An 11,099-nucleotide genomic window follows, 5' to 3' on the forward strand; every position below is an offset into this window, starting at 1 on the left:
ATGGTAACACTTATGCTTTTAAGTGCAAGTATCTTAAATTATCATTTCTTATGTGTCTTGTGTAGTCTCATAGAAAAAGGAAGCACTTAAGATATTTTTAAATTAATGTCACCATTCTTTGAAAAAATTCCTCTCATATGGTAGATTGCATATTCTTCATTTTCTGCATTATGACAATCTACATGCTTTAAAATTGTTGTTTTTTTCCCATGGCATGGTTTACACTAATTATTCTATTATTGCCATGTTCTAGATATAGAGAGATATTTCATGTTCTTAAAAGAATAAGGTGTCATGTAAGGAATTCAAATACTTAGGACACTTATAAAAAGAAAATTCTCTCTATAGCTAGAAAAGTGAGACTAATGTTTTATCTAAGTAATTTAAGTAGTCTCACTTATAGAAATAAATTTCTCTTTGGAGATGCGTAATCCATCATGACAAGGAAAATCAATCCAATAATTTATGTTGTATGTCTTTTTGCTTAAATTGGATATGATTCTTCTACATTTATCGCTTTCCATATCATGAATTAGATTTATTCCCATGATTTTAAAGGATTGGTTATGCTTGTTTTATGAGTTAAAATTGGCATAACATCTTCTATGGATAATCTAGTTCATGCTATGAAGTTTCCATGCTTTTAGTAATCTAGTTTTTCATTCCTTATCAAAATGATTACAAAAAGGGAAACTAGTGCTTGTGTTGCCATTAACCTCTCGCTTGAGCTTACTTATGAAAATCAACAAGAGAGTAAGTGCAAGTTTAATGACACAAGCCTCAAAGGGTTGATCTTCACCCATAGGTAAAAGCAAAGGTATGGGAACTCATCTCCTTAACCAAATGTAGTTCCCATCAATGACTGTTTACTATAATTATATCTTTGTGAAGAAATAGATTCTTTATTGAATTTAAATTGGCTAAGACGTGCATTCAACCTCAATCTCTTTAATGCACTTGTCCATTAGAATCTATTTCATACCTTTGCTATAAATGTTCTCATATTGACTTGTTTTTAAAGTAATGATTAATAAACTCAATATGAAGAAGTAAATTCCTATGATTGATCAAATGGTTAAATAGTGCATATTCCTCTTTTCCTATGATGTGCACTAATGCTAGGGATTTTACTTCATGTCTGTGTAACTTATGGATGATGAATTGTTCATATTTATTTTCTAAAAATCATCATTCATCATATACTCCCTTGCGCTATTGACATCTCTCTTGAGTATTTTTAATAAGTTTGGAAGGAAAAAGAGACAACTACAAAGGGAGGACACTCAAATGAAAAAGGAAGAACATCAAGAACAAGAACACCTACTTGGACAATAAGGTCTTCACAACAATCAATGGTGTGGTTGTAAGCATTCTAAATCCTTTTCATTGTGAGAATACAAGGCTTAAGTTGTTTATTGCAAATTTTATAAGCCTTGATCAAGATGTATAATGGGTCTCCCTTTATGTCTTTAAAAGTGAATGCATCGAAATCAATTCTTTCAATTACTTGATGCATATCTTTAGGGGGAGTCCATTCCTATATTTTGATTATGTTGAGACTATTGCTTTACCTTAGTAATTTCATATAGTCTCTTTCATGAGAATAATGTTTCTCATAAAGTATGCTACTTCACATCAATCCAACTTATTAAAATAATGTCGCTTTTGTCAAGGATTGTTGCTTTCATTGCTAAAGTAGCTTGCTTATTGGATTCTCCTATTTTAAGCTTAATTCATATTCCAATATGTTACTCTCTTGATCGCATCCATTGTTTGTTTGATCATAGAATAACATCAAATGACACTTAGTGCCTCATTCCTTCAAATCGATATATCTTTAAGATATGCACTAAGTTAAAAGGAGAATTCATGTTTCATTTATGCAATTTGTGATCCACTTGATATATGTTAATCATGACTTGGAAAAGGATCACTAGTTGTAGAACTCTCTCTTGTGCAAATATTTCCATATATTGTCTTGAGTATAGGTCTTAAGCAACTAAGACTAAGGACAAAGCACAATGAAGAGAGCATCTCTACTTGAAGGTACAAAAGGGTAAAACTACTTCCTTTCATTCAAACTTGTACCTCAAATCTTTCTTTTCTATAACTTTCCTTACATATCTTGTATAAAAGGAAGAGAAAGCATGTCCATGCATTTTTTCCCTGCTTCATACCTAGTTTAACCTCTCAAACATTTCATTCCTGCATTTATGCATCTTTGTTAAAACTGGATGAAGTAATCTTATTGTCAAAGAGCTTAAAGCTTAACCTTGTAACGAGGATAAGCTGCCTTTGTTCCAAAGGTGGATGGTCCTTAAGCCTCTTTGAAATCCTTAAGGGAAAATGCTTAAGACACTTATAACATGCTTTCATAAGTGCATAAACTGTCATGAGCATCACACTTATACTAGGACACAATGCACTTCACATTCTGTATGGTATAAATATGTTCTCATTAACCTCATTATGTGCATTTGGCATTTCAAGGCCAAAATATGTATTCCTATCAGGGCACATATTTAGGGGGAGCAATCTATATTATATAGAACTATGATCATGCTTAATTGATATATCTTTTGATCATATCTCTTTCATTTTGGTACAAATGCATATATCTTATTATTCTCGTACCATGACTACGACTAATATGTTTCCAAGTATATGTCTATACTAAGTCGTAGATTGAAAGGGAAATGGAGTCTTCGGCGAAGACAAGGCTTCCACTCAACTCTATCGGTACTATTTATCCTTCGCCATCACTCCACACTAGCTCTCCACATTGGTATAATCTTTCACTCATATATTATTTGCCAAAAGGGGGGGCACAACTTATAGAAAGGGCTTATATTTCCCTCAAAGTATCCGTTTTTGGCGATTCATGCCAAAGGGGGAGAAAGTATTAGCCCAAAGCAAAAGGATCGCACCACCACCAATTTTCAAAATTTAAAAGGTCTTGAAATGATGAATTTTCAATTGGTATAGTCTTTCAATTTGGTTTTAAAGAAGTATTTTCAAATTGATATCTTACTTGTGATATAATTTCAAATTGGTATACCCTCTTCAAAATTAATATCAAAACCCTCTTGAACACTAAGAGGAGGATTTCATTAAGGGGGAGTTTTGTTTAAGTCAAAGGAAAAGCATTTGAAACAGGGGGAGAAAATCTCAAATCTTGTAAATGCTTCTCAAAATTCTTATTCATCTACCTTTGACTATTTGCAAAAGACTTTGAAAAGAATTTCCAAAACGTTTGCAAAAACAAAACATGTGGTGCAAGCATGGTCCAAAATGTCAAAAATATAAAGAAACCATTCATGCATATCTTATGAAATCAATATTGGTTTAATTCCAAGCAATCTTTGCACTTACCTTAGGCAAACTAGTTCAGTTATGCTCTTATATATTTGCTTTGGTTTGTGTTGGCATCAATCACCAAAAAGGGGGAGATTGAAAGGGAAATAGGCTTTAAACCTTTTCCTAAATGATTTTGGTGGTTGAATGTCCAACACAAATAATTGGACTAACTAGTTTGCTCTAGATTGCATGTTCTACAGGTGTCAAAGATTCAACAAAAACCAATAGAAAGAACAAAACATGGTTCAAAACAAAGGAGCAAAAAGAAACCGAAGTGCTCCCTGGTCTGGCACACCGGACTGTCCGGTGTGGCACCGGACAGTGTCCGGTGCACCACCGGACAATGTCCGGTGCACTAGGGAGGATTGCCTTCGAACTCTTCACCTTCGGGTTTCTCAGGCGCAGCCCACTATAATTCACCGGACTGTCCGGTGCTCCAGAGTGAAGCGGCTCTGAACTGGCCAGCTTCGGGAAAATAGAAGGTCGCTCCGCTAAAATTCACCGGACTATCCGGTGTACACCGGACTGTCCGGTATGCCAGCGGAGCAACGGCTACCTCGCGCCAACGGTCGACTCTGACAGCGAACAGTGCGCAACAGTACACGCGGCAGAAGTCAGAGCAGAAGGACAGAGGGGCACCGGACTGTCCGGTGCCACATGAGGACAAAGCCTCCAACGGTCGACCAGCTCCAACCCCAACAGATAGGATGACGTGGCTGGCGCACCGGACACTGTCCGGTGTGCACCGGACTGTCCGGTGCGCCCATCGCCAGCAGCCTTCTCCAACGACCATATTTTGTTTGGTGGCTATAAATACCACCCCAACCGGCCACTTCAATGTGTGGGAGTCCAAGCAACATTCCAAGTCATCTAGTTGACATACTCAAGCCCTCCCAACCACCTATATTCATTGATCTATCATATACACAAGATCTAGCCCACTACAACCAACACAAGTGCCACAAAAGAGAGAGCGAGCAATTGAGAGCTATTCAATTGAGTTTAGCCCTAGTGCCTTGTGAGATCCATTGAGAGATAGTGTGTGCTTCATCTTTGTGTTCATTTGCGCGTGGAGTTTTGACTCCCTTTTGAACTTCCTCCAAAGTGTTGGAGGCTTGTAAAAGCTAGCAAGAGACACCAAAGAGTGTGGTGGTCCTTGTGGGATCGAGAGTGATCCTTGAGAAGAAGAAGAGCTCACCGATCCTTGTGTGATCGGTGGAGAGAGGGAAAGGGTTGAAAAAGACCCGTCCTTGAGTGGACTCCTCAATGGGGACTAGGCCTTCGAGGGCCGAACCTCGGTAAAACAAATCACCCGTGTCATTTGTGTTTATTGCTTGTGATTTGTTTGTTTTTCCTTCTCTAAGTTCTCTTGCGCTATTCTTGTCAATATCATTTGGTGTTGCTTCAAGTCAAATTCTCATTTAGTGAAGCAACACTTCGCAAGAAAGAAACTTGGCTTATTGCTCTTCTCATCTAAGCCTTCTTGCTTTATTATCCATATATCTAGTAGTTGTATTGATTATCAATTCCGCATTATTTCAAAGCAACATTCTTGACAAGCAAAGGACTTAGCTTTTATACTCCGATAATTGTTTTATCTTGTTCTAACCACTAATCAAGGGATCTAGTTGGGGGATAAAGTTTTAATTTCCAGGTTTCGCCTATCCACCCCCCCTCTAGGCGACTTTCAACTTCGGCTGTTACAATTTTGCCTACCCCAAGACCACAAAATTTCCAGTGATCAGTTACCGAAGCAAGTGGCCAGCTGGCTGGAAATCTGAATGGTTCTACGTCAAAGTTGACGAAGAGAAGGAGAAGCTAGTGCAGTGTCCGTTAGAGTTGATCTTCGGAGAGACCAGACCCCCGTGCAACATGACACCAGAGGGTCCAACACAAATTGCTCTAGCTGAATTTAGAGTTATTGCGGAGCATATTGGCACTAGGGACTTAGTGCAAGAATTCTTAGCTTTTAAAGTATTTCCAACTATGAAAGAGTGGGCCATGCCGAAGCTTGAAGGAAAATAAGAAGAAGGGGGAACTTATTCGGTTACCTTACCATTACAAATTCAAGAAACATTTCAAAGTGCCTTGCCAAGAGTGGCTGGACATAATCGAAGTGATGCGCAATGAAATACTCAGAAATTATTCTAGAAAAGAAGACCAATTGATGACTGCGGCCTTCGGCACTCGTCCGAAGCGAAGGCTAAACCGAGTAATGGATGCTCTGGGCTTTGAATATCCTGACTACGAGCGGCTGGACAAGGGTGCCGAAGGCCAAAAAAGGAAAAGAGTAGCTAGTGTGCTAAATAAAAATGATGAAGAACAACCAAAGAAGAAAAAGCTGGAGTCTGAGCCAAAAATAGGTGTTTCAAAGAAGAGAAAAGCTTCGACTCCTGAAAGGGAATTAGGCTTACACCTAGTCCCTAATTAATTTTGGTGGTTGAATTGCCCAACACAAATAATTGGACTAACTAGTTTGCCCAAGTGTATAGATTATACAGGTGTAAAAGGTTCACACTCAGCCAATAAAAAGATCAAGTTTTGGATTCAACAAAGGAGCAAAGGGCCAACCGAAGGCACCTCTGGTCTGGCGCACCGGACTGTCCGGTGTGCCACCGGACAGTGTCCGGTGCACCACCGGACATGTCCGGTGCACCAGAGGACTCCAACTCAAACTCGCCACCTTCGGGAATTTCCAGAGGCACTTGCGCTATAATTCACCGGACTGTCCGGTGTACACCGGACAGTGTCCGGTGCGCCAAGGAAGATCAGCCTCAGGAACTCGCCAGCTTCGGGAAACTCCAACGGCTAGTCCGCTATAATTCACCGGACTGTCCGGTGTGCACCGGACTGTCCGGTGCAACTCCGGAGCAACGGCTAGTCGACGCCAACGGCTACCTGCGGCGCATTAAATGCGCGCGCAGCGCGCGCAGAAGTCAGGCGCGCCCATGCTAGCACACCGGACAGCAAACAGTACCTGTCCGGTGTGCACCGGACACCCAGGCGGGCCCACAAGTCAGAAGCTCCAACGGTCAGAATCCAACGGCAGTGATGACGTGGCGGGGGCACCGGACATGTCCTGTGTGCACCGGACTGTCCGGTGCGCCATCGAGCAGACAGTCTCCCAACGACCACATTTGGTGGTTGGGGCTATAAATACCTCAACCACCCCACCATTCATTGCATCCAAGTTTTCCACTTCCCAACTACTACAAGAGCTCTAGCATTCAATTCTAGACACACCAAAGAGATCAAATCCTCTCCAAATTCCCCACAACGCCATAGTGACTAGAGAGAGTGATTTGCTTGTGTTCTTTCGAGCTCTTGCGCTTGGATTGCTTTCTTCTTTCTTGATTCTTTCATTGCAATCAAACTCACTTGTAATTGAGGCAAGAGACACCAAACTTGTGGTGGTCCTTGTGGGAACTTTGTGTTCCAAGTGATTGAGAAGAGAAAGCTCACTCGATCCGTGGATCGTGTGAGAGAGGGAAGGGTTGAAAGAGACCCGGCCTTTGTGGCCTCCTCAACGGGGAGTAGGTTTGAGAGAACCGAACCTCGGTAAAACAAATCTCCGTGTCTCACTTGCTTATTCGCTTGGGATTTGTTTTGCGCCCTCTCTCGCGGACTCGTTTCTTTATTACTAACGCTAACCCGGCTTGTAGTTGTGTTTATATTTGTAAATTTCAGTTTCGCCCTATTCACCCCCCTCTAGGCGGCTTTCAATTGGTATCAAAGCCGGTGCTTCATTAGAGCCTAACCGCTCGAAGTGATGTCGGGAGATCACGCCAAGAAGGAGATGGAGACCGGCGAAAAGCCCACTACAAGCCACGGGAGCACTTCATCGGAAGAGTCCCGCACCAAAAGGAGGGAGAAGAAGAAGAGCTCCTCCAACAAAGGGAAGGAGAAGAAATCTTCTTCTCACCATAAAGAGAAGAAGGAAAAATCTTCTTCCCACAAGCCACATCGGAGCGGGGACAAGCAAAAGAGGATGAGGAAAGTGGTCTACTACGAGACCGATACTTCATCAACATCGACCTCCGACTCCGATGCGCCCTCCGTAACTTCTAAACTCCAAGAGCGTAAGAAGTTTAGTAAGATCCCCCTACACTATTCTCGCATTTCTAAACATGCACCTCTACTTTCCGTCCCATTAGGCAAACCACCAACTTTTGATGGTGAAGATTATGCTAGGTGGAGTGATTTAATGAGATTTCATCTAACCTCACTCCACAAAAGTATATGGGATGTTGTTGAGTTTGGTGCACAGGTACCGTCAATAGGGGATAAAGACTATGATGAGGATGAGGTGGCCCAAATCGAGCACTTCAACTCTCAAGCAACAACGATACTCCTTGCCTCTTTAAGTAGAGAGGAGTATAACAAAGTGCAAGGGTTGAAGAGCGCCAAGGAGGTTTGGGATGTGCTCAAAACCGCGCACGAGGGAGATGAGCTCACCAAGATCACCAAGCGGGAAACGATCGAGGGGGAGCTCGGTCGGTTCCGGCTTCGCAAAGGGGAGGAGCCACAACACATGTACAACCGGCTCAAGACCTTGGTGAACCAAGTGCGCAACCTCGGGAGCGTAAAGTGGGATGACCACGAAGTGGTTAAGGTTATTCTAAGATCTCTTATTTTCCTTAACCCTACTCAAGTTCAATTAATTCGTGGTAATCCTAGATATACTAAAATGACCCCCGAGGAAGTAATCGGGCATTTTGTAAGTTTTGAGTGCATGATCGAAGGCTCGAGAAAGATCAACGAGCTTGATGATCCATCTACATCCGAAGCTCAACCCGTCGCATTCAAGGCGACGGAAGAAAAGATGGAGGAGTCTACACCAAGTAGACAACCAATCGACGCCTCCAAGCTTGACAATGAGGAAATGACGCTCGTCATCAAGAGCTTCCGCCAAATCCTCAAACAAAGGAGGGGGAAAGACTACAAGTCCCGCTCCAAGAAGGTTTGCTACAAATGTGGTAAGCCCGGTCATTTTATTGCTAAATGTCCTATATCAAGTGACAGTGACCGAGGCGACGACAAGAAAGGGAGAAGAAAGGAGAAGAAGAGGTACTACAAGAAGAAGGGCGGCGATGCCCATGTTTGTCGGGAGTGGGATTCCGACGAAAGCTCAAGCGACTCCTCCGACGACGAGGACGCCGCCAACATCGCCATCACCAAGGGACTTCTCTTCCCCAACGTCGGCCACAAGTGCCTCATGGCAAAGGACGGCAAACGGAAGAAGGTTAAATCTAACTCCTCCACTAAATATGAATCTTCTAGTGATGATAATGCTAGTGATGAGGAGGATAATTTACGTACTCTTTTTGCCAACCTCAACATGCAACAAAAGGAAAAACTTAATGAATTGATTAGTGCCATCCATGAAAAGGATGACCTCTTGGACACCCAAGAGGACTTCCTTATTAAAGAAAATAAGAAGCATGTTAAGGTTAAAAATGCTTATGCTCTAGAAATTGAAAAATGTCAAAAATTATCTAGTGAGCTAAGCACTTGCCATGAAACAATGGACAACCTTAGAAATGAAAATGCTAATTTGTTAGCTAAGGTTGATTCTCATGTTTGCAATGTTTCAATTCCCAACCCTAGAGATAATAATGATGATTTGCTTACTAGGATTGAAGAATTGAACATTTCTCTTGCTAGCCTTAAAGTAGAAAATGAAAATTTAATTGCTAAGGCTAAAGAACTAGATGTTTGCAATGTTACAATTTCCGATCTTAGAAGTAAAAATGAAATATTGCATGCTAAGGTTGTAGAACTAAAATCTTGCAAACCCTCTACATCTACCGTTGAGCACACTTCTATTTGCACTAGATGTAGAGATATTAACATTGATGCTATACATGATCACATGGCTTTAATTAAACAACAAAATGATCATATAGCTAAATTAGATGCTAAAATTGCCGAGCATAACTTAGAGAATGAAAAATTTAAATTTGCTAGAAGTATGCTCTATAATGGGAGACGCCCGGGCATTAAGGATGGTATTGGCTTCCAAAGGGGAGACAATGTCAAACTTAGTGCCCCTCCTAAAAGATTGTCCAACTTTGTTAAGGGCAAGGCTCCCATGCCTCAGGATAACGAGGGTTACATTTTATACCCTGCCGGTTATCCCGAGAGCAAAATTAGGAGAATTCATTCTAGGAAGTCTCACTCTGGCCCTAATCATGCTTTCATGTATAAGGGTGAGACATCTAGCTCTAGGCAACCAACCCATGCTAAGTTGCCTAGAAAGAAAACTCCTAGTGCATCAAATGATCAAAACATTTCCTTTAAAACTTTTGATGCATCTTATGTTTTAACTAACAAATCTGGCAAGGTAGTTGCCAAATATGTTGGGGGCAAGCACAAGGGGTCAAAGACTTGTGTTTGGGTACCCAAAGTTCTTGTGTCTAATGCCAAAGGACCCAAAACCATTTGGGTAACTAAAGTCAAGAACTAAACTTGTTTTGTAGGTTTATGCATCCGGGGGCTCAAGTTGGATACTCGACAGCGGGTGCACAAACCACATGACTGGGGAGAAAAGGATGTTCTCCTCATATGAGAAAAACCAAGATCCCCAAAGAGCGATCACATTCGGGGATGGAAATCAAGGTTTGGTCAAAGGTCTGGGTAAAATAGCTATATCTCCTGACCATTCCATTTCTAATGTTTTTCTTGTAGATTCTTTAGATTACAATTTGCTTTCTGTTTCTCAATTATGTCAAATGGGCTACAACTGTCTATTCACTGATGTAGGTGTCACTGTCTTTAGAAGAAGTGATGATTCAATAGCATTTAAGGGAGTGTTAGAGGGTCAGCTATATTTGGTAGATTTTGACAGAGCTGAACTCGACACTTGCTTAATTGCTAAGACTAACATGGGTTGGCTCTGGCACCGCCGACTTGCCCATGTTGGGATGAAGAATCTTCACAAGCTTCTAAAGGGAGAACACGTTTTAGGATTAACAAATGTTCATTTTGAGAAAGACAGGATTTGTAGCGCATGCCAAGCAGGGAAGCAAGTTGGCTCTCATCATCCACATAAGAACATAATGACGACCGACAGGCCACTGGAGCTCCTACATATGGACCTATTCGGCCCGATTGCTTACATAAGCATCGGCGGGAGTAAGTACTGTCTAGTTATTGTGGATGATTATTCTCGCTTCACTTGGGTATTCTTTTTACAGGAAAAATCTCAAACCCAAGAGACCTTAAAGGGATTCTTGAGACGGGCTCAAAATGAGTTCGGCTTAAGGATCAAGAAAATAAGAAGCGACAACGGAACGGAGTTCAAGAACTCACAAATTGAAGGCTTCCTTGAGGAGGAGGGCATCAAGCATGAGTTCTCTTCTCCCTACACACCTCAACAAAATGGTGTAGTGGAGAGGAAGAATAGAACTCTATTGGACATGGCAAGGACCATGCTTGATGAATACAAGACTTCGGATCGGTTTTGGGCCGAGGCGGTCAACACCGCTTGCTACGCCATCAACCGGTTATATCTACACCGAATCCTCAAGAAGACATCATATGAACTCCTAACCGGTAAAAAGCCCAACATTTCATATTTTAGAGTCTTTGGTAGCAAATGCTTTATTCTTGTTAAAAGAGGTAGAAAATCTAAATTTGCTCCTAAAACTGTAGAAGGCTTTTTACTTGGTTATGACTCAAACACAAGGGCATATAGGGTCTTTAACAAGTCCACTGGACTAGTTGAAGTCTCATGTGACGTT

Source organism: Zea mays, chromosome 5 (genome assembly GCF_902167145.1).
Source record: "Zea mays cultivar B73 chromosome 5, Zm-B73-REFERENCE-NAM-5.0, whole genome shotgun sequence".
NCBI classification, from domain to species: domain Eukaryota; kingdom Viridiplantae; phylum Streptophyta; class Magnoliopsida; order Poales; family Poaceae; genus Zea; species Zea mays.